At 44.9% G+C, this 22,396-nt stretch overlaps 1 long non-coding RNA gene across 1 annotated transcript in view; it reads right to left on the reverse strand.

Moving 5' to 3' along the window:
• The window catches only part of LOC116103076, a 66,867-nt gene that overhangs the window by 8,877 nt on the left and 35,594 nt on the right, over nucleotides 1–22,396 (reverse strand). The gene's annotated exons all lie outside the window — the stretch shown is intronic.

Here is a 22,396-nt window from a genome sequence, read left to right on the forward strand (position 1 = left end):
GGAAGACAGCTGTGGACTGGGATGCCATACTAGACACCTGGGAAGACAGCTGTGCACTGGGATGCCATACTAGACACCTGAGAAGACAGCTGTGGACTGGGATGCCATGCTAGACACCTGGGAAGACGGGGCTGTGCACTGGGATGCCATGCTAGACACCTGGGAAGATGGCTATGCTCTGTGTACTGGGGATGAGAATGCCAGCCTCAGAGACCTTATGCTTGACTCAGGTTCCTTTCCTGCTTGGTACCTCTGGGTACCCCACCTGAATCTGCTCAGATTCCAGGGATGTCCCTCCTCCCTGGCCTTCTGCTCCCCACTCCTCTTTCTCTTCCTCCTCCTCCTCTTTCCTCTCTTTTTTCTCCTCCTTCTTCTCTGTTCCCCCTTGCCTGTGAGGTTAATGAGACTGTAACATGTGGAAATGAAAACAATATGGGAGTCTCCCAGAATTCTCCTAAAAGACTCAAGCCATCAGATGGAAGGCTGCGGAGGATGGCTCTTCTCTTTTCCCTGCCTTTGGTTACACTTGGCCTCCCACTGTCTTCCACATCCAAGAGTTGGAGCTGAAACACTCGCTGACTCTGTCTTTTTCCTTTGCTTGTTTAATTAAATAGCCACAGGGATTTTTTTGTTTAATTCTCTCTAATGACAGTGAGCTTCAGATCATGACTGTCAATACAAGTGCCCAAGCATATTTGTATTCCTGGGTCACATTACAAGGCCTTTCACAAACATGATCTCTTTTATTCTTCTCAAAAGCACACAAGGTGTGCAAAACCAACTCTAGAGTAGAGACAGTAAATGAAAGGATACAGGGTGAGATGTGGGACTGGAGAAAGGCCTCAGCATGTAACACACTGGCCTCATGTGAGGACTGGAGATCTGACCCTCACAGCTTACATAAACACTGTGGATATGGCAGCCTACCCATAATTCCCAGCACTTGGATCTCACAGCAGACTTCCTATCTGGGCTAATGAAGCAGCAAGACAGCAAGCTGGGTACGGGGTCAGCAAGGGAGCCTATCTCAGCAGATAAGACTGAGAGGGGTGGAGGAAGGCAACCTGATTAACCTCAGACATCCACAGAACATATATATGTGTGCCCACACACATAAGCACACAAACATGCACGCAAGTATACCACACAGAGATACATACATACACACATATGCATACATACATATACATAAACACACACACATACATACATATATACATATACACATGCATATATACATATACACATATACATACATATGCATAAAAATGAGAGAAGAAATGACTTGACCAAGTTCATACTACTTCAAGGTAACAAAGCCAAGATGGCATCTTAGCCCTTTGGCTTTGAAAGCTGAAAAAAAAAAAAAAACAAAACAAAAAAAAAACACTAACTCACAAGAAATTATAAGAATAAGTTTTGTATTAATTAACAAGCTCAAGTTGTGTGGCTTTACTATTTCTTTAGCGGGCTAAAAATAGTTAATTAAATTTTGATGAATGAAACTCCCTGCCTTAGTTTCCAATGTTCTCAACATTTTTAATGTTTAATTTTAGATCCCGATTTCTTGGCAACTAGTCCTAAGAAAATTTCAAACCCAAGCTGTACCCTTGATGAAATGACCCCACCCTCTACCCCCTAAGAATAGGCCACGGGCAAATTGTTCCACGTTGTGCTCAATGACCAGGGACACAGCTGGCAGAAAGCACCCACAGAAAGTTTTTCTATTTGTCAAGATGGTTTTGTGCTTGCTCCTCGTGGATTGCTCTTAATAACTCAGTCACGCACTGCTCAGCAGTATATTGCTTCCACAATGCTAATTTAAACCATGTCAGTGTGCTTGCCGTGGGACTGACAATAGCCGAACAACAACAGCAAAAAGTTCATTCTCTAAATTGTGTACTACTCATTAGCAAACCTCCTGCTTAAGTTGCTAGTTAAAATGTTTCTTTGTCTCTTTCTCTCTTCTTCTTCCTCCCTCCCTCCTGCTTCCCCCACTCACTGTCCACCCTCCCCTCTCATTTCCTCTTCTCTTTCTCTCTCTGTGTCTTTCTGTCTGTCTGTCACTCCATCTGCCTACCTATGTCTCTCTCTGTCTGAGTCTTTCTGTTTCTCTGTGTTTGTGGTGTGTATCTCTTCATTTCTCTTCTCTTCTCTCTCTCTCTCTCTCTCTCTCTCTCTCTCTCTCTCTCTCTCTCTCTCTCTCTCCACATGTTGGATAATTTCCAAGCATCTAACATACACTTTACTGAAACAGGCTGCGTAGACCACACACACACACACAAATGGCCTGAATAAGTCGGGCACATAAGCAACAGCCAGTCGAGTGCAGAGAATGTTTAAACTTGAGAGAAAAAACAATAAATTCAAGCAGAGCCTTTCTTCTCAAGCGATTCCTTATTGAGGCTTCTGCTCTGAATTAGAAGGAGGTTGTGTCAGGGTGGCAGTGGACATATCTGGGGCCCACCCTGAACTCTCTCTCCAGAACAAGTGGTTCCATGGGAAGGGGCCACCCTGGGAAACAGCCTGCTGAGGTTGTGCAACAAACGAGTCAGAGTTTAGACTAGATCATCTTCCAGTCCTCCAGGGCAGCCCTTAAATCCTTGAGAAAGGCAAACCCCTGGGGCTTAAGGTTTAAAGGTTTGATGTCTACATCTTCCAGGTTTTCAAAATTGATCTCTCCTTCTCACCTCTCCTGCCAGTGTGAGATACCAGACATGGCGACCCTCTGCCTTTCCTCTCCCTCCAAAACTCGAATTTGGCATTGTGTCCTACAAGGTCTAGGAGCCTGCCAGGAGCCGTGGGTCTCGTCCCTTGGCCCAGAACTCCAGCTACTCTTGGTTTCTACTTCATCTGCCCTCCACCCCACCCCCAGTCTACACCGACCATGGGTGCTGCCTGGAACTCTTCCTCAGAGTATCCTAAGAGTGTTTCTCTTTTGTCAGACCACAGCTTAAATGTCACCTCCTCTCCTTAGCGCTTCCCCTGCTGTCTAGGTAGCCTCATCTCAGCTCTTGTTTCCTAGCAACAGGATTACAGTGTCCATACCCTAGCCTGATGTCTTTGCAGGGCATCTTACTGTGAGCAGACACTTCCTTCTATTGGCACCATACATATGATTCGCCTTGGCCAGAGACATGTGGGTGTCAGTGGCAGGAGACCAGGGCTAAGCTGAAGCAGGAAGAGTGACGGCCTATTTACACTCAGCCAACCCCTTTCTCTGTTGAGAACCAACAGAAGAGACACATGCTGAGATGACCACCATCTCTGTTGATCCAAAGCAAACAGCAAAGCCAGAACCAGAGAGGAGCCCCCACATAAGTCTGGTTTTGGGAGCCCCTGATATTTCGACACGGCTTGTTACACAACAAAAAGCTAATGTGCTTTAACAATTAATAATACCCCTCGGGGTCAATCCCAGCACTTTGTTTTCATTATAACCCTCTTCTTCTTAAGACATAATTTCTGATTTGTTCATTGTTTATTGCTTTTCATTATAATGTGAGTTCCACGCAGGCACTATATACCCAGCCCCTAAAAACAGACAGCCCCTCAAACAGGCTCATAGTAGGTACTTAAAAAGAAATTGGTAAATGAATAAGTTCCCGGTTCTTATCCTCAGAAGAATTTGTGTGTTTCCCTACCTGCAAAATCAAGCAAACCCTCTGGGTCCTGAAGAAAAACACACTGTCTTCTAAAATTAAAAAACACAATAGGGGGCTGGAGATATGGCTCACTAGGTAAGAGCACCAGTCAGGAGTCACGGGGTCACAGGTGGAAGGAGCAGGTTCAAGGGAGGTGGTGTGAGGAGCAGAGAAAGGAGAAACCTGGCCTGAGTGGTGGGAGCATCAGAGAGGATAGTTACTGCCACAATGAGACTGTAAAGAGAATGGGACAGCTTAATAGAGCCCCATGAGGAGGGAATGCCTGGGGCATTGCCTTCAGTAAGTTCTGAAAGAGACCATCAACTCAAGTCCTAGCTCAGTCTCCAGGCCAGGGAACAGAACAAAGTCACTTCCCAGTGCCAGGGGTACTCGCTAATCAAATTAAGTGTCTGATGGCAGAATGCTAGTTTAAGTCACTGTAGTGTCAAGTGCTGAATGGGCTTGCCCCATGGTTGGACACATGTGCAATGAAAATGATGTAGAGGGTGAGCCACTGTTACATCTCCTCCTAGAGTCTTGATGTAGGAGAACAGAGGTGGAGAAGAGGATGTGAAAAAAGCCAAGTGTGTCATCGGTATATCTCAGGCAGTCCCCTGAGGCTTCTTCTCTATTCTCCAAAGAGGTAATTGCTACTTTTCCAGGGTTCTGGTATGAGTCCAGTATGGATGGGTGAAGGACACCTGCCATTGGGGGTTGTCATGAGTGGGACACATGAGGTTCTAACTGCAGACTTCTCAAAGCTGCTCAGTAGAAACTGACTCCTTGCCCCAGGTCACCTTGACAGCTTACTAAGCTCTGCATCCTCATGCGCACAGGGAACACAGCTGTAAGCAGCTGCCAGGATGCTGCAGGAATCCATTCCGCACCCTCTGCTGTAAATCATCCTAACAAGGGAAGTCCCTGATTTTTTTCTTCTCTGACAGGAGAGGGTAAAACCAACAACTAAGTGTGTTTCAAAAGAGAGGAACTGTGGAACCAGAAAGACAAGTGTTGACTGCTAGCTCCGCCTCCCCTGCGCCTCGAGTAGGGCATTTCACTTGCGTGACCTTTAGTAAAATGGCAACAACTAACTGAGCCAAGCTGATGTGTCTCATTGACTCTGTTGCTGTGTCCTTTCGTAGTATCTGTCTCTCCCTGCAGATATCCAGTTTGCATTGCTCATGGTTGATCCACTGTCTCTCCTAAGCAGACCACCATAAGCTCAATGAAGACAGGGCAAGTCTTCTTATCTTACTCACAGACAGATTTCCAGGACAGGGATGCAATGGGTATTTGGGTTAAAATAACAAAGAAACAACTAGATCCTTTGGAAACATTAATCCTGTTTCAAGGCTGCAATCTGAGGCTTGGAGAAATGAATGACTTCTTCAAGGTCATATTCAGAAGGGTAGAGAGAAGAGATTCAAACCAAGCCCACAGCCTCTCTAGGACACTGCTCACAGGCCAAGAGGAAAAGCTGGAGCCAAAATGTCTGTGACAGATACAACCCCTCCGGGAATAGGGAAATCCATTTTCCAGCAAGGCCTAGAAGATCCTGTTTGTGTCACCTCTCCTCCCCCTCTCAGTTCAACCCAGTTCTTCACTCTGAGTCCAACCAGTCAGACTCCCTCACGTGCAAAGCTCACTGGGAGGGACTCAGGGCCTTTGCACTTGCTCTTTCTTGGGACTCCTGCCCTCTCCTGGGGGGCTATTTGCTTATCCTTGGGATCTCAGCGCAGAGAGCAGATGGGAGGGGCTGGGCTGGACAAAAGCTGTCTCTGAGAGTGCAGCCTCTGAGCCTCTTATCTCCACCTGCCCCCTTGAGTCATTCCCTACTTCACCCACCTGTTCTAATTTCTTTACAGTGTTTATCAAGACCTGAACTTATCTTATTTGTCTCCATAGGTTATTGTCTGCAACCACTGCCCCAACTAGAGTCCAGGCTTCACAAGAGACCAGTGTGTCTGCCGCAGTGAGCCGCAGCTGTCAGACTTCTGGTTTATTCACTTCCAGGACAACAGCACACGGCATGGCCCCAACAATGACTACTCAGACCAATTCCTGCAAGGTTGTCCCTCTCCCCCTCTCCCCCTGCCCCTCTCTTCCCACTCTTTCCTTCTCTACTCTCCAAGGTTTCAAAGCCCCTCTATTCATCTCTAGCTGACCTAGAACTTACTATGTCAGTGTTTCTCAACCTGTGGGTCATAATCCTTTGTGAGGCCAAAAGACCCTTTCACAGGGGTCACCTAAGAGAATTGGAGAACACAGATGTTTACATTACAATTCATAACAGTAGCAAAATTACATTTATGAAGTAGCAACAAAAATAATTTTATGGTTGGGGGTTCACCCCAACATGAGGAAGCAGTTGGAAGATTGAGAAACACTGCCCTATGTAGACTGGCTGGCCTTGAACTCATAGAGCCCTGCCTGCCCTGAGCCCTGGGGTTAAAAGCATGTGCCACCATACCTGGGGGCTCTCTTTCTTTTCAGAAGCAGTTACTCCACATAGAAACAAAGAGGACTTGGCCCAAAATATTGTTACAAGAAGTCAAAAGTCCATCTTATGTTTACCCAAAATCCAGATGAGAGGAGCATCAGTCTGTGGATTTGTTTTTAATTATTATTAATTTCTTGTGCCCTTCCTGCTACCTGAAATTCAGATTTTTGCAGTGATGAGACAAATCCTGACCTTGTAGAACATGGAGCCGAATTCACACAGCTGTGCTTCAGTTTCATTGTGAGCACACCTTGAGGAACCAGCATGGAGAGTGCTTGCTTGGCCAGAAGAGCAGGACTGGCTAATCTGAGGCAGGAATGGGGGAAGGGTGGGGGAAGGGAAAGGACACTTAAACTGAGAACAACGTGAAGTGGCAGGAAAGGTTCCTTCCATCAAGGGACACCATTATGAGGTGATAAATACAAATGGATTTAGAGTCCAGCCAACAGTGGCCACTAACGCTGAACCCAGGAAAGCCCGCACACTCTCTGCTTTGCTGAGCCATCTGGGGAATCAGTCTCTTGCACAGCCTCAGGGGTAGGAAGCCAGCAGGTACCATGAGGACTGTGGACAGGTACTGGCCCTGGGGAGCTCTCCTGTTGAGAGCAGGGGTTTGGGGTTTGTTTGGTTGGGTTTTTCTTTTTTGTTTTTGTTTGTTTGTTTGTTTTTGTTTTTGTTTTGTTTTGTTTTGTTTTTTACTATTTCAAGTGAAGATAGAAATCCAGAGGCATTTTTATGTTTTGTTTTGTTTTTGAAGCAAAGTCTCTTTATTATGGAGAATCGTAATCTAAGCAAAAACAAACCAAGCAAAGTATCCGGGGAGAGTCAGGCCTGTGGATCCATGAACCTGCATTGACACCACCAGCTATGAAGACTCATAGCAGAATTGATGACATGTGAAATGATCATCCATCTTCAGAGTGCCCACCAGGCAGTCATAACAGTAACTTACTGAGTAGGTTAACAGGCAGGAATTCCACTAAAAGCTTTAAATAGAAACATCATGTTGGTCATCTGGATCTTTACGGCGTTCGTAGAGTATAGGATCAGAGACTGAAGCTGACAATTACAAGACCTCAAGAGCAGAAATGTGTAAATGTTTTCAACTTTCTCGCCGTGGACTTGGGCATGTAGAGGAAAATACCTCATGCAGCTGGCACTGAGGGCATCGGGAGAGCATCGTATAGTTAAATATGACCTGGAATGCCTTTAAGTCAATAAGGAAGCCCCACCCTTCTTCCTTGGAATGGGGGTACTCTTTTCCTCTTCTTCCTTGCCCCCTCTGTTTTTAAGATGGATTCCACAAAGCAAATGGTTTCTGTTCAGCTGTCCAATCCCAGCACCCTTGCTGTCCCTCAACAAGAGTTTTACTTAGAAGTTCCCAGAGAAAGAAAGTGGGAAACTTGGGTTCACAAAGGCAGGAGTTATAAAGAGCTCCATTAATACAGCTGCTGGGCCAGGAAAGTCAACAAAGCTCGATAATGTGTTTTATTTGGACCTGTCCTGCTCAGCACATGATGATAAGGAGGTGCTTGGAGCTCACACACTCACTGTACTACACTCACTCAGCCCCTTATTGATTCTGAAACAATGCGCTCTTTCAGATCACACCCACATAAGTGAACAGGAACAAGGTAAGACAGGGGAGCTGAGGGAACCCAATCGAGCATTCAGGTGGCACCTAGGGGCCGAGCTTCAAGGGCCGCCCACCGCCTTGTGCAGTGGTTGTGGCAAATTTATTGAACCTCATTGTGGCCTTGGCTCTGTTTACAAAATAGGGTGGGGCCAGGCATGATAGGACAGGGCCAGGCATGGTGGCAAAAGCCTTTAATACCAGCATTCAGAAGCCAGAGGCATCTCTGTGAGTTCAAGACCAGCTTGGTCTACATTTAGAGTTCTAGTCCAGCCGGGGCTACAAAGTGAGACCCTGTCACAAAAGACAAAAACAAAAATAGGACAGGGGCACTTGCTGGAAGCTATGTGACTTAAAAATATATAACTTCACTGATTATGATTTACATATTAGATCACTGGTAAGATGTAGTGTATAAAACAATAACTCCATAGATAAGATATACCATGGTCAGATGTCATGTTGCACACCTACCATCACCAGCACTATGGAAGAGTATCACAAGCTAAAAGTCCATCTAAACTATATTACGAGAAACCCTAAAAAATGCCAATAATATCATCAAAGAAAGCACCATGAAGTTATTACTAACCACCAAGGCTACAAATATGTCTATCACCTACTGAAGCATCCTCCAGCCCCTAATTGACACCATCATTATTATCCCTATCCATCATCTAAAGAACACTCTATAAGACTGGAGATCCCATTAGATGGAAATCTTGGTGGTCATTATCAACACAGCTTTTTTGGGCACCATTAGAGTCTCAAAAGCAGATTTGGAAGGGAATCCCAGAAGTCACTAACCCAACCTTGGGTCCCACCTCCATATCTCAGCCAACAGAGTCCACTAGCCTGCTGTTCCATCCTCTCTACCCCTTCTGCTATAGCCATAGAAGTATTCCGCAAGCTTGCAACTTTCTGTCTTTGCCATTCCTCACTGATGGAAGGCTGCTCCCTTGACTGTCACAGCTTTAGCTCTGTTTCACTCTCAGTGACCTCCCCTTGACAGGCTGTGCAATGTCCTTCCTGTCCCCATTTACACCATTGTCCCTTACAGCTCTCTAGAAATCACATGTTTCTCAGAAACTGCCTGGGAAAGTATCTATGAAGATATTTGGCTTCAGTCTGTCCTAGCGAGAAAGGGTCATGAGGGCAAGGTGCTGTTGGCCTGTGCTGTCGTCGTCCACCATGACCTATCCCCAGAGCTTGGAGGTATGCACTGCAGGATCCATAATGCCTTCAGAAGTCAGGCAGATGGCAGCCACAGTGAGGAGGACTGGGTGTCAGGCCACAGAAAGGAATGCGATGTTTTCTGAGTCCCTGTTCAATGGGAAATACTCAAGCTGCTGATTGGAGAAGCTGAAACACCAAGGGAGCAAAGGCCTCCTCTACCCTCAGACTCAGTCCAGCAACGCTCATTCCCTGATGCAGCTTCTGCTAAGCCAGTGGGGGACTGTTGAGCCAGAGCAGGATCCAGAACCCTCCTAGGTTTGGATGTTTTGTCCTGCTCCCAGTCTCTCTGTGAGCAAATACACTCAACAGCCAGCAGGCCAGCAGGCTTGTTTTCAAACTTGCCCCAAACACAGCTACCTTCTTTCAGAAATGCCAGTGGAATTATAAATCAAATTTTAATCAAGAGAACAAAAGAGTTGGACCAGAAAAAGCTCAAGAATAGCTGTCTATTAAAAATAAATCAGTGGAGAGAGGAACAGAATATATTGCCTGGTTTGCCCTTCAACATGATTTATCCTCTGCGTCCCATTTGGGTTAGGCCATCAGTATGGAGAAATTTCTTTCCTAAGTCTAGGAGCATGTACTGACAAATATGTGCTGCTCAGGAGCACAGAATCTGTGTCAGCTGGGATTAGGACATTTCACTCGAGGTCACCCCAATCAGAGCAATCACCACGGAGATCTTTTAAAATAAGCTTGTAGATTCACTAGACAAATATATTCCAACACAGTAATCAGGGGAGGAAGGGGTGAGTGAATATGGCATTTAAGCTGAGAACAAAAGGAATTTGTGAGAAAGTTTGCTGCAGGCACAGGAGACAAAAGTAAAGCTGATGAGATCAGCACCAGGGATGGTCGTATGCTGAGCAAAACGCTGTACATGCTGCTAAACATGTGGCCATCTGAGAAACTCCCTGTATTTCCACTTTTTAAAAGTCTTTGTGTAAATGTGTGTGTGTGTGTGTGTGCGCGCGCGCATGTTCACATTGTGAGTGCAAGTGCATGCACACCACAGACATATGTGGAGGTCAGAGGGCAACCTTAAGTGTTGGTCCTCACCTTTCACTTTGTCTGAAACATGATCTCGTTATTGTTTGCTGCTTTATACTGGACAGCTGACTTACAAGATTCTGGGGTTCTTTCTGCCTCTATCATCTCGTCATAAAGGCACTGGGAATAGAGACACATACCACCACTCTCAGCTTTATGTGCGGTCTGGGGATTTGAACTCAGGTCCACACACTTGTGTAGTAAGCACTTTACCCACTGAGCCATCTCTCCAGCCCTCTATTTCCACTTTCCATAAATACAAGTAGAAGGAGCTTAAGGATAAGAAACTGGTAGTCCTCAAGTGGTGCCCTCAAGTTCCAAGCAGATCTGAATGGAAATATCCTTCTGAGGTTGGAAAATGTGGGCGATTCTAGGTCGGAAAAAAAAATTTGAGAAGTGGAAGTGTATGTCATCAGGAAGACTGTTTGCACAAAGTGTTCGGTTCAACCTAAACCAAAAAGCTATGGAAACACATCAGAAACAGGACTATATGTCTCCTTCCAATTTCCACTGTGGTCCAGCCCTTCTGTGCAGGCACAAACCTTCAAAGTCTTGAGGTCTGTGTGTTAACTCTCCAAGGCTCTTCCACCCACTAACCAGTAACTCACAAGTGGAATTCATCTTGCGCTTTGGTTCTCCGCATTTCTCAAATCAGAAATGACTAGGAAGAGAGCGTAACTAACTCACCGCAAACACAGACACCAACAGCCCAACAGGATGCCCCACCCTCGCAAACACTTTATCTGGTGAAGAGAGGGGTCAGTGTCAGCTCTCCAAGAGAATGACTGATGGCTGAAAGTAGTTTTTGATCTGCGGGTTTCAGGCTGCTTCAAAGTGAAGCCTTTCAGAGCCTGCTGTGGCCCACTAGGCACAAGCAGGGATTTCACAGGTCTGGAGGACTTAGAAGGCCCTTGGGATCAGCAGCACCGCTTGCTTGCTCGCTGGCAGAGCCATCAACCCATTTCATGGGGCCTCATGTGGATTACTCCACAAGAAGCCACCCTGCACTGTGCCACAACTTCCTTCCATCTGGAAACAAGGCTTTAAGTAGAAATGCAAAATCCTCGGGAGAGCTGCTTACATTTCGGCTTTCTTAGAATTCCATTGTTTGGCCCAATTTGGGGAGGTCAAGGGAGGAGGGTTTAGAGGGGCACAGGGCCACAGGGCTCAGAGTTACAAAGCCCAGGGCCCCATTGTTTTCAGGTCTGGCTCCCTCCCTGATCTCTTCTGAAGTGGCCAATTGGGCCGATCCCCCTCCAGGCCTCTTGGTGTCTGAAAGGCCTGGCATCCACTCCACAGAATGCAGTAGGAGGAATATTTAGGTTCCCTGACACAATGATCCAAACAGCTTCTCTCCAGGACTGGACATCAGACAAGAAAAGCGACCAGCATGCCCCAAAGCTCTCTTCCCAGCAGCAGACTTTTAAATAAAGTCCTCCGGTGTCCCTAGGCCTTTACACTTGTTTGGCCAAATGGGTTAAACATTAGTGGTATCTTTATTATGGCTTTTGGCTCTCCTGGAAACCTCCTATGGGAGCGTGAGGAACGACAGAGAAGCACAGACATGATGTACTTTACCTCCTGGTGGAAAATAAGGACAAGAGGAAGAGGGGAGAAAGGGGGCATTGTCCCCATTGTCACTCGGAGGTTTATAAGAGAGCAGGGAAGAAAGCTTTGAATGGACTGAATCAGCCAATGGGAGACAAACCAGTGCAAAACTTTTCTACAGGGCACAGGTCATAAGGAGAGGGCACATCTAAGGGGTCTCTCTGGGAGGAGTTTCTCGGCAATCCATAGTGGGTTTGAGGCTGTGTTTGGGAGTTGGATTGAGTCTTTACAAATTTTAAGATTAGAGATACTTGATAGTTCTTCAAAGCTCGACAGCTTCCATTGCAAACCATGAAGGAATGTTGAGTTGTTCCTCTGCCTAGGAAGGGTTTCACAGAGAGAAGCATGTACATGCATATACACATACATGGTCCTTACCTTAGGATGGCTCAACTGAACAACTCTGTCACTTTATGATGGTGCTTATCAGTGAGCGTCACCATGGCAAGGGGACCCGAAGGCTCCTCTGGAATGCACTGTGCAGTATTGTCATAGTGTTTATTTGGTTCTTCACACATGTTCTGTTTATGACATTCCAAGTTTATGATGTGCATGGTCAGAATGTCATCCCAGTACATCAAGTTGAAGGCTGTATGCCAAGAAGCATCTATAGCAGATTATAAAAGTGCTGCCACACAAAAAGAAATGTTATCATTTGTCAGATTATATAGAAAAGTAAGGAGCCAGATAAAAGCCTGCTGCTGGTACCAACAAGGAAGCTTACCCCTTGCTGGGTACTCTGGAGCTAGCCTCTGAGCATTACCAATTCATCTCCTTATTTGAGATAACCCTTAAGAGACAGATCTTAAGATCACTCTAAGGTACATTCTCCGGGGCCAGGGTGCTGAGCAACCCAGAGGCAGTGAAAGTCCCCAGGGGCCTTTACTAAGGCCTTCCCTGATGGAGCTCATGTATGTGGATGACCCCGGTGCCCAGGTGATGACATCACTAGATAGGAGAGAGAGAGCCAGGTCAAGAGGAGCCTATGTGACCTCAGCAGTCAGTATGCCACTGAAACAGAACTGAGAGTCCTGTACACGGTTACAGAGACACGTTTCCACAAGAGAAAGTCAGTCAAACTGATCAAAGGCAGAAGGGCTTTGTTGCCAGAGGACTCCTCAGTTTCTGACTGTTTAGTCAGAAAGAAATCTGACCATAACCAGGAGCCCTGGGGTATCTAAGAGTCAACATTTGCACACAGCTAGAATCTGAGGGGCAGGCCGCATAGATGGAGTGTCCCTCTTGTGGTTGATCTCAGTCTGTCAAATGACAATGTATTTGTTTTGTTTTGTTTTGTTTTTAAAATAAAAAACTGCATTGATCCATCACTTTTAATTTGGAAACCATCAAGAAAGCACAACTTCCCCGAGTCTCTCCAGAATTCCCAGATTCACCGACATTTTTAAATACCGCAATGTTACAGTGAGGCAGGTATTTGAATTAAGGAAGTTGAACCCATGAAGCAAACATTTATTTTGGTTTGAATTATCTGATTATCTGGTGTTCTCTAGATGGGGCTAGGTGGGGGAGGGTCACGTGGGAAAACCAGAGCCCTCACTCCCTCATGACAGTTAATGCTGACCCTGTGCCAGCTCAGGCAGCCACTTCCGGGGCAACAAGCTCACTCAACCATGTGAGATGAATTAACTGTTTACTGCAAAGGAACACGATACTGTTGGTTCCTTCTCACACCAGAGGGGCCGTCAAATTGGAGTTAAGGGCAAGGCAATGATCCATATAATTTAGAGATGAAGGGGCAGATGGTTTGGACATATATTCATGCCTAAATATCAAATGAAGGCTACTGACCAAGGCAGCCTGAAACAGTTCTATGCAGAAAGATAATGATGTCTTTAAAGAAAACCTAATCTGTTGACTGTAGACATCAGCACTTGAGAATGTTGACTCAGCCTGCTAATTTTAAGACCATAATCCATTTCTGGGAAGACAAGCAGGTCTTCCCTTCCTTGCTAACACTGTTGTCCTTAAAAAGAAACCCTAGAAAAAGCCAGTTATTTCTCAATGTCGTAGAGACGGCACCCTGGAAACAGAATGTGAAGCATGTGAGGGCCCCACTGTTAGGTGTACTGGCTCATGCACCATATTTGCTAACCTACATATTTGGCTGAATTTTTTTTCCAGTTGGTCTGGTCCTGTTCTTCAGGGTGTCTTTGCTAGAAAGAGGAGCTCTTGCAAGCTGCCTCTCCACTAGATGAGGCCCATGTCCCTGGGCCACTCTAAGTCCTTTGACCATCTGGACTACTTCTGTATCTCTTCCCACACACAATGAGCAATAATGCCCTCCTCCACGAAGCTCCTCTTTGGGTGAACAAAACAAGTCACGGGTCTTTCTTGGCCTCAGTTTATTCATTCATGAACTAGAAATTAAATTTCATAAGAAGGTACAAGAAAAATATCCACATGGGAGATAAAAGTCAGCTTCCAGTGCCTTCTTCCCTTCCTTCTATACCGTCTTTTAGAAAACTTAGGGTGTTGGTTTGGTATGTGTATGGATGCAGAAACATGTGGGGGGGGCGGGAAGAGAGAAAGCGGGGGGGGGGGGGGGAGAGACAAAGACAGAGAGACAGAGAAATAGAAACAGAGACTTGCCATATAGCCCAGTCTGGTCTTGAACTGACAATCCTGCCTCTCCTCTTTGAGTGCTGGGATTTCCAGCATACACCACCATATTTACCTTAGCATGTGTATTTTTGCTGTGTTGTTTTACCTATTCCTCAATATCAGTTAGTGTCTCTGGAAAACACCTTATTCTCTTTTGTAGCCACAGAGCCGATCACAAAGCCCTGAACGAAGTAGGACGTAATGATCAATGAAGAACTTACAATGATGCTGATTTAGGCGAGGGATGAAGATCCAAAACTTACTGTGTTCCAGACAGCTGTCAAGGTATTAGGTATTAGAGATGTAGAGTGGATAAGAACCCTTAGGAATGCTTTAGTCTAAAGGATGTTAGACAGTGGGTAAGAGAAAGAAACAAGCCAGTATCCCATGATGCTTTCATTAGGGGAGGTCATGATTACATACAATGCACAGAGATGGATGGGTAGGTAGGTGGGTGATGCATAGCCAGCATATAGGAAATTTTGAAACAAATCTACCAGAAAGCTCCTATCAGTTGAAGAAGCATTAAACTATCCATCTGGGTCTTCTCTTGCCACTCACTGATATTTACTGACCTTTCTTGGGTGTGTCTCTGAAAACTTGAGGTTCCGACAGCAGCCCTTAGGGAACAGCAAGAGCACCCCCAGTGCTGACAAACAGCTGGTCATCCTGTTGCCGACTGGGGGGCCAATTATCCTACCTACCTGGACTTGAGATGGCCTACAGCATGTCCGTAGGTTTGGAAAGACAAAGAAGTCCTCAGTGAATATTTATCATCAAAATGACCTATGTCAAGGGCTCCAACGCCCTAGACCCTTTGCAGAAAGTATCACCCACAGCTTGCTTCCACTGATGACTGCAATCTAAGCCTGCTCCCCTATAAATACTTCCTACTGAGATTAGCTGAACCTTCTTCTTTCTCATTCGGCGATGTATACTAAACCCACCTCCTCTCTCAGTAGCAGTAATAAGCATGCTCAGTTTCCCAGCTGCTGGGTGTGTCTCCATCAGACCACATGGCCTGCCCAGTCCTAGCCTCTCACTATGTGTATCTGCCGTGTCTTCGTTCCCCATCACCTGATAGGCCAACACTTAAGCTGTGCAGGTTGTGGCAACTGCTTGCTCCTTCCTACCCTCTCTTCTGCTCTCTGTCCAGGACCCTTACTAGGACTCCACATGCATCACCCCACCTGGCCAGTTTGAATGACATGGCTAATGTTCTAGCCCCGAAAAAGGCGAGACTTAAGATGGACTTCTCGGGGCACCAACACAGCTCTCCCTTGTTTGGTACGAAGTCATCAGACTCTGGAGAATGCTTTGCCAGGGAATCCTTTGTTTCTCTCAATTCACCACAAAATCACCACCCCCAAATAAAATGAGAAGTGCTTTGTTTTATTTTTAAAGAAATGAAGTGCCTTTTAAGTCCAGGATCTCAAAGTGCTCTTAGAATGTGTCATATTTATCCCTCCATGTAAGGGGTTTTGTTTGAAACAAAGGACAGACAGGAAAAGCAAAATGTCTTGATTGGGAGGACAGCCACTGTCCTCAAGTGACCCAGATAAAAAAGCAAAGACTCAGAATGTCCCACCTAGTGAACACCTTGCACAGAATGCCCAGGTTCCAACTCCCCCCTCACTGCTCTCCCATGTCCCCCTGTTTTGCAGCTCCATCTTACTCTACCACTGAGGTCTTTTGACCCACTCTACTCCTGGGAACTCCCCTGAAATCAGATAGGAGTGGCCAGCATGCCTCCAGTAGACCCCAATCTCTGTCCATATTCACTGTTTCTTGAATACTTCAATGATTGCCCTGATGGGGGCAGGGTGGACCCTCCCTCATCTCTACCTACTACAGAGCCATCTTGCTTCCAAGAGGCAAGACCACCATCATTTTCTCCAATCTTTCTGGTGTTCAGACATATTTGCTCAGTAGGTAGCATTTGTAGGTAATTATACTGCACATGCTGTTTGTGTTGTGTCCACCCCACTGACCTATGTTCTCTGAGTCCTCAGTAATGACTCTGGGTCATAAAATCTCATCCAGCCTTTGTAGGGACAGACTACAAAGGTGGGGTCTTGCACAGTAATGTTTACTGAATGAATGAACGAACGAACGAATGAATGAATGAGAAAGTGAATGACTCATTGGCAAGGGCTGCTCTTTCTGTCACAAATGCAGTAACTGTAAAGGTGAGGGACTCAGTTTTTTTTCATCTTTGTGGTTGAATTCTTACTCTCTCAAACTAGATTTTTCTATTAAAGCACCTTTCAAAGGTCCCCTAGGTTTGGTTAATAAGACTAATGGAAATTTCATTTCCACCATCGCTACCTTTTAATGGAATTTTCTAGAGGAGCTTTTCTTCCCTTCATTACTCTTTTAGGCAAAACAATCTTTTTCTCTTATGTCAATAACTTTGAACGTGCAGAAACACTGATTCTAAGGAATAACACAAGCCAAAACTGTCATTTAAGAAATCTTAAATCTTAGAGATAGTAAGAGAAAAGGGATTAATGCCACATCCCTATAATTAGGATATTTCCAGTGAGTAAGCTACTTGGCAGCCTGTACGGAGATGTCTGAATAAACTTCACTCCTAAAAAATTGAGGCCAGGTGAGCTAGCTGAGCATTAATTCACATTTAGGCTTTAATGCCCAGAATCTCTCTCAAGCCAACATTATAGTCAATAATTCATACCTTTATGAGATGAGAAATTAAAGAACCAGGGAATGCTTTTTTAAATTAATTAATTAATTCACATGACCTTCTGACATTAAAAAGCAAACCACAGTGTGGACTCTGGGAGCAATCTTTTTGGTCACCAATATCTTCCCATCATATCACAGCAATAGTACTTCTAGCTGTTTTTTTAAAAAAAAAAAAAACCAACATATTTTGAAACACCTTGATCTTATCCTGTTAAGAAGTTTTTTTTTCGGGGGGAGGGAGTGAAATTCCAGGAAAAGTGGGTTACCTCTAAATTTATCCAGATGAGTAATTGTCACCTAGGTATGTGATAAGTGGCTGTTATCTGCCAGAACCAACATGTTGCTGTGGTTTCTCATTGCCAAAAGGAATATGCTCTTCTGTGATGGCCTTGGCCAAATATGCTAACACAGATGAAAAAGATGCCCACGAGCGCCACAGTACTCCTCTCTGGCTCCCTCGGCAGTTGTATCAAAGAGAGTCATTCCTCCCTGTTTCTGTTCTGTCTCACCTTGCCTTTGGCTTTGTTTGTTTGTTTTGTTTTTATGCTCTTTTTCATTGATATAAAATACAGAAAACATCATCACATCTACCATTTTAACCAATTTAAATTTCAGAAGTCAATGGCATTTTGTACATCCCCTTTGTTCAGCCACTGTAGACTACTGATCTATTTTCTGGTTCTATAGTTACCTCCTTGTGATATCTCAAGAGAAAGGAATGATGCGATATCTGAGCCACTTGGCCTGGTTTGTTTTACCTATCATACTGCTTCCAAGTTTGCCTGCCCTTTTGTGGCTGAACGGTATTCGGTTGTGTCAGGAAATCACATTCGTTTACTTGTATCTGTAGGGTCTAGTAGTCCATATTTTGGGACATTACTGGTTTAGGAAATTATGACAGAGACATAGAAACGGTCTTCTTAAGGGAAATCAAGCTCACAAGAAAATCACCTAAGATGTAAGAAAAGAATCTTAGATTCTAGTAATTCTGGCTGGAGGCCTGAAGCCTGAAGCCTCTTTGTTATAATATGAGTAACTGCTCAGATAGGAACACATGCGTATGAAATGACATATAAATGCAAATCCTATATTCCAACCTGCTTAACCCATGATGATTCATATCAGCAAAAGTGTATAAATACCTTGAAAGTGAGACTGGCTAAAGAAATCGTGGTGGCAAACCCTCTATGTCGAGTACTCTGTAGCATTTCAGAGACTATTCCTAGAAAAAGGAAAAGCTCATGCTGAAGCATAAAGCATCACAAATAGGTACTCCTTTATTTTATTCACTCATTTATTTTTTTTTTATGTAGGCGTGTTTTGCCTATATGTGTGTCTGTGCACCATGCGCGTGTCTGGTGCCTGTGGAGGCCAGAAAAGGGCACTAAATCTCCCTAGAATCATGAGCTGCCATGTGAACACTAGGAATCAATCCTGGGTCCTCTGGGAGAACAGCTAGTGCTCTTGACTGCTGAACCATCTCTCTAGGCCAGATTTGAATACTTTTAACCTATTGTCTCCTTTTAAAGTATGTATAATGCTATGCTAACAAAAGTCATTTCAGAACAGTGTAATTATTGAACAATCTCTTTTCAAAACTAATTTTCTGAATTTTTCCATCTATGTCCTTTGGGACTGGCCATAAGTTAACAGGTTGGGGTAAACCAACAAACACATAGCTAGAAAGCTACCCCTCCCTCGAGCACCCACCCAGAGCCTGCCCACGGACGCTGGGAGTTCTCACTCACAGAAGCCTGTTCACAACATCTGCAGTAGCCAATCCCTTTTCTCAGTAAAAGAAAACCCATCACCCTCGTGGAAGAAAGGGGGCCCTCCTCCCAAGCACCACCTCCTCTGTGCTTCTCCATCATGCCTTCCTCCCCCATATCTGCTTGTGAGCTTTCGCCTGACTTGGCAGGCTGACCCCCCTCCTCTCCCATAGAACTTCTGAACCCTGGCTGCCTTTGCCTGCTAAACACAAATGTGGCGTTCCCTAATGCTACCTTGAGAATGAAGAGCTTGGCCATTATGTTTAGGTTTGATCACAACCTCTATAAAAGATGGGAGCAAAGGGTATCTTGGAAAACACTATCCAGGAAATGGGTGGAAAAAAGCAAACATTCACGATATGCTTGTCCAATGTGAAGACGGGAAGGAATTCTTGACAACTAATGTTGTGTGTTTCTAAAGGTCATTCTGGTAGGGAGTTTGGAAGAGCCAAGATGTCTTTTAACTCTGTCTCAGAGCAGAGAACACACAGAACCAAAGTCAAGTTTCTGCATTCTTCTTCCTACCCTGGTGACTTCTCCTTCTTCTTGGCTAGGTAATCTAGCCAAGATCTGGCCCAACTGGTAGAATTAAGGACTATGGATCAAGATATAACCCCTGGGTTCTCATTTAGACCCTTTGGTAAGGGGCTCAGTGAAGGATTCTGCCTACAAGACTCAAGACAAGCATTGAGCCCCAGCGGCTGAGTGAGGAGGGCCCTTGAATCCGTGTGACTGAAGGGCTATTCACTGAGCTGTGTTGACACGGCAGGCACCTTCCTGATGTGAGGAAGTACAGCTAGACCAAACTGAAATAGGTCTGCTGTAAATCTTCCCAGAAAACCAACTCCAACATGTCTTGTTCCTCTGGAGCCTCTCCAGCACAATCAGTGGTAGACGCAGGATTAATGTAACAGTGAGACAGAAGCCCCCACCTACGCACTGTACAGAGTGATTTATATCAGCAGGAGGCTTCGAACTCATGTTTGGGTTCTTTATTAAACTGCCTTAAGGGTATTTGATTTTCCAAAATGGAGTCAAAACCTTCACCAAAACTGAAAGGAGTCTGTTTCTCATGAAGGGTTGTAAACGCCTGTCCTTTCTGAGACACACTCAGCACTCATAGCCAATCTTCTCATCTCCTGGCTCAGCCCTGCAATCCCCTACCCACCTGCTCTCTTCCCACCTCTGGCTCTGGCTCAAGTCAAGACCTGCAACCGGTGAGGCTCGTTTCTAGGTCATGGGCTATGCATATATCTTCACCTCTCCTTACTTGGTCTTTAGGGATCAGTTTAAATATTACTTCCAGGGACAAGGAGTGGGGCTCTACACAGATCCCCCACTGATGATCTGAGTAGGGTCCCTTGGTTCTGTTCACACAGAGCATCTTAGGCTTAATTTTTAGAGCAGTATCCACAGTCTGAAGTGAAATGTTGGTATGGTTATTTATTTGAAGTTTATCCTTTCAACGAGGATGTGAAGCTTGCAAAATCTGGAAACACGGATATTTTGCTCACCCCAGGAAGTAGCTTAGTAAATATTTGTAGACTGGACAATCAAGGACAACTTTCCAATCTTGGACTCAGACTCTGCCCTGGGCTCTGGGCTGGAGTCTCACTTTCTGACTGTTTTCATTGCCCAACCTGCACATTTAAAAGGAAGATGAAACTTAGCCCACCTTATTTGGGCACTACTGGGACTCTCACATGTTTACTGGGAAATTCTGAGACATGGAGAGAACCAAATCGCTATTACCGAAATTCCAAATTCCCCAAAGAAAAACATGATCATATGCAGTAGTGTCCTGTGTGTGTGTCTGTTGGAGCAAAAGTATTCCCCATCGTGTCTGTTTATGTCCTAAATTTTACAGTTCTTTTGGAAATTCAAATGAGCAGCGAAGTGAATGTGGAACTGGCTACCCCACCGGCTCCCACCAGAGGATGGACACATAGAAGACAAATCAAAGCTCTGATTGTCACAAGAAACCCACCATGACTGCCACGGCAAAGGTCAAACTACAGCTATCAGAAGCCAAGTATAATATGAGGGGTTTTTGTTTTAAAGATATTTGGATTTTTAGCTTCCTATAATTCCCTACATCTCAATAAAGAGCTCCTTCCCATCTGTTGGTGATACCTCAGTGTTCCCTCTGATCATGTTCTCAGGTGTCAACAGATAAAGCACGGCTGCTCTGATCTCAAAGCACTGCTTGTCGTCAGTTACCCACACTTTGGACACGTTCCCCTTGAAAGGCCATCCAACAAATTGGAACAGTTATGAGGCTAGTGTTACAAATGTGGCCAGACTCTAAGGCCCCTGCCTAAAAGTGGACCTGAATGGCTTTCACCAAATAGTGCCAGATTCCTGACAAAAAAAAATATATAGAAGAAGAACCCACCCCCACCTGTTTACCCTATCCCCACTCTAATCTGTATTCTTACCCCTTCAAAAAAAAAAAATGTTCCAAGCACTGCCAAGGTCTTTCAAGACCCATTCCAAGGAACCTCGGACAGCCTGGCTCTCTAAAAGGATACCATTGTAATGTCAAGCGCTCATATTACAGCGACATACATACATGTCTCCCAGAAACCAACGTTTATGTGTTTCAGGATTTCTCCTTAGTTAAACCACAATTGCAGGGAAATGGTACCACATTCGTTGAGTTAAATGTGGTAGCAATTACTCTGCTGGCAAAGAAGAAGGAGGGGCTTGATGGCCTGAGTTCTACAAGTCAGGATTAAATAACCATGTCTTTCAGAGTTACACTGATAACTTGGAACGCTCCCCCCATGCTTGCAACTTCTGAGAAATCAGTGTTTCTCACAGACAAGCCCATTTTGGCCTAGCCAGGAGACATGTCAGACAGCTTCAGGAGACGAAAAAAAAAATCAAAGAAAAAAATTAACAAGTGTACCCATGTGCTCAAGCATGTGAATACTCTCGCATGTGTGCACATTCACATAAACACACAAACACACACACACAGAGAGAGAGAGAAAGCCACTCTTGAGTTTGCAGATTATTAAATGCGTTTAGATACAGATATCAGGAAATAACTTGAAAATTGCTTTCCTGTATCGTATTTACTAAAACAGTTCTGCGGCATGCTTTAGCGAAGGGAAGATAGGGGTCGGGTAACCTGAGCACTGTTTAATGGTCACTGAGTTTACTAATGGCCAGCCAGTCTTTTGGATTTCATTAGAACACAAAAATGCGATAAGATTCCTGGGCTCACACTAAACTCAGGGCCCCTTTTCAAATGTGATAGAGTTTATGTTTAGGGTCCCGGTTTCACTTGGAACAGAAAATGATTCCCTTTCTGTACTTTCTCTCTTAGCTAGAAGGCCACAAACAAATGGTTCAGATCTAGACTCCCACAAGTCAAATATAAACAGCAACATAGACCGACTTCTAAGCCTTCCTCTACCTCTCAAGTGTGTCAGCTTCCAGACTGAGAAGTGGACACTCTTAACAGGACACAGCAGGGCAGGTTTCCTAGCATGAGAAGTGACAAGAGTCAGATGTTTTCTTCTTATTGGGTATTGTGCTGCTATTGAGTTCAGAAATCCAATAACCTACAGACTTGCCAGGGTGTCTAACAGCTTGGGCAAGCCAACTCACAGTTACTTAA

This window comes from Mastomys coucha, unplaced genomic scaffold (assembly GCF_008632895.1).
Source record: "Mastomys coucha isolate ucsf_1 unplaced genomic scaffold, UCSF_Mcou_1 pScaffold21, whole genome shotgun sequence".
Taxonomy (NCBI): domain Eukaryota; kingdom Metazoa; phylum Chordata; class Mammalia; order Rodentia; family Muridae; genus Mastomys; species Mastomys coucha.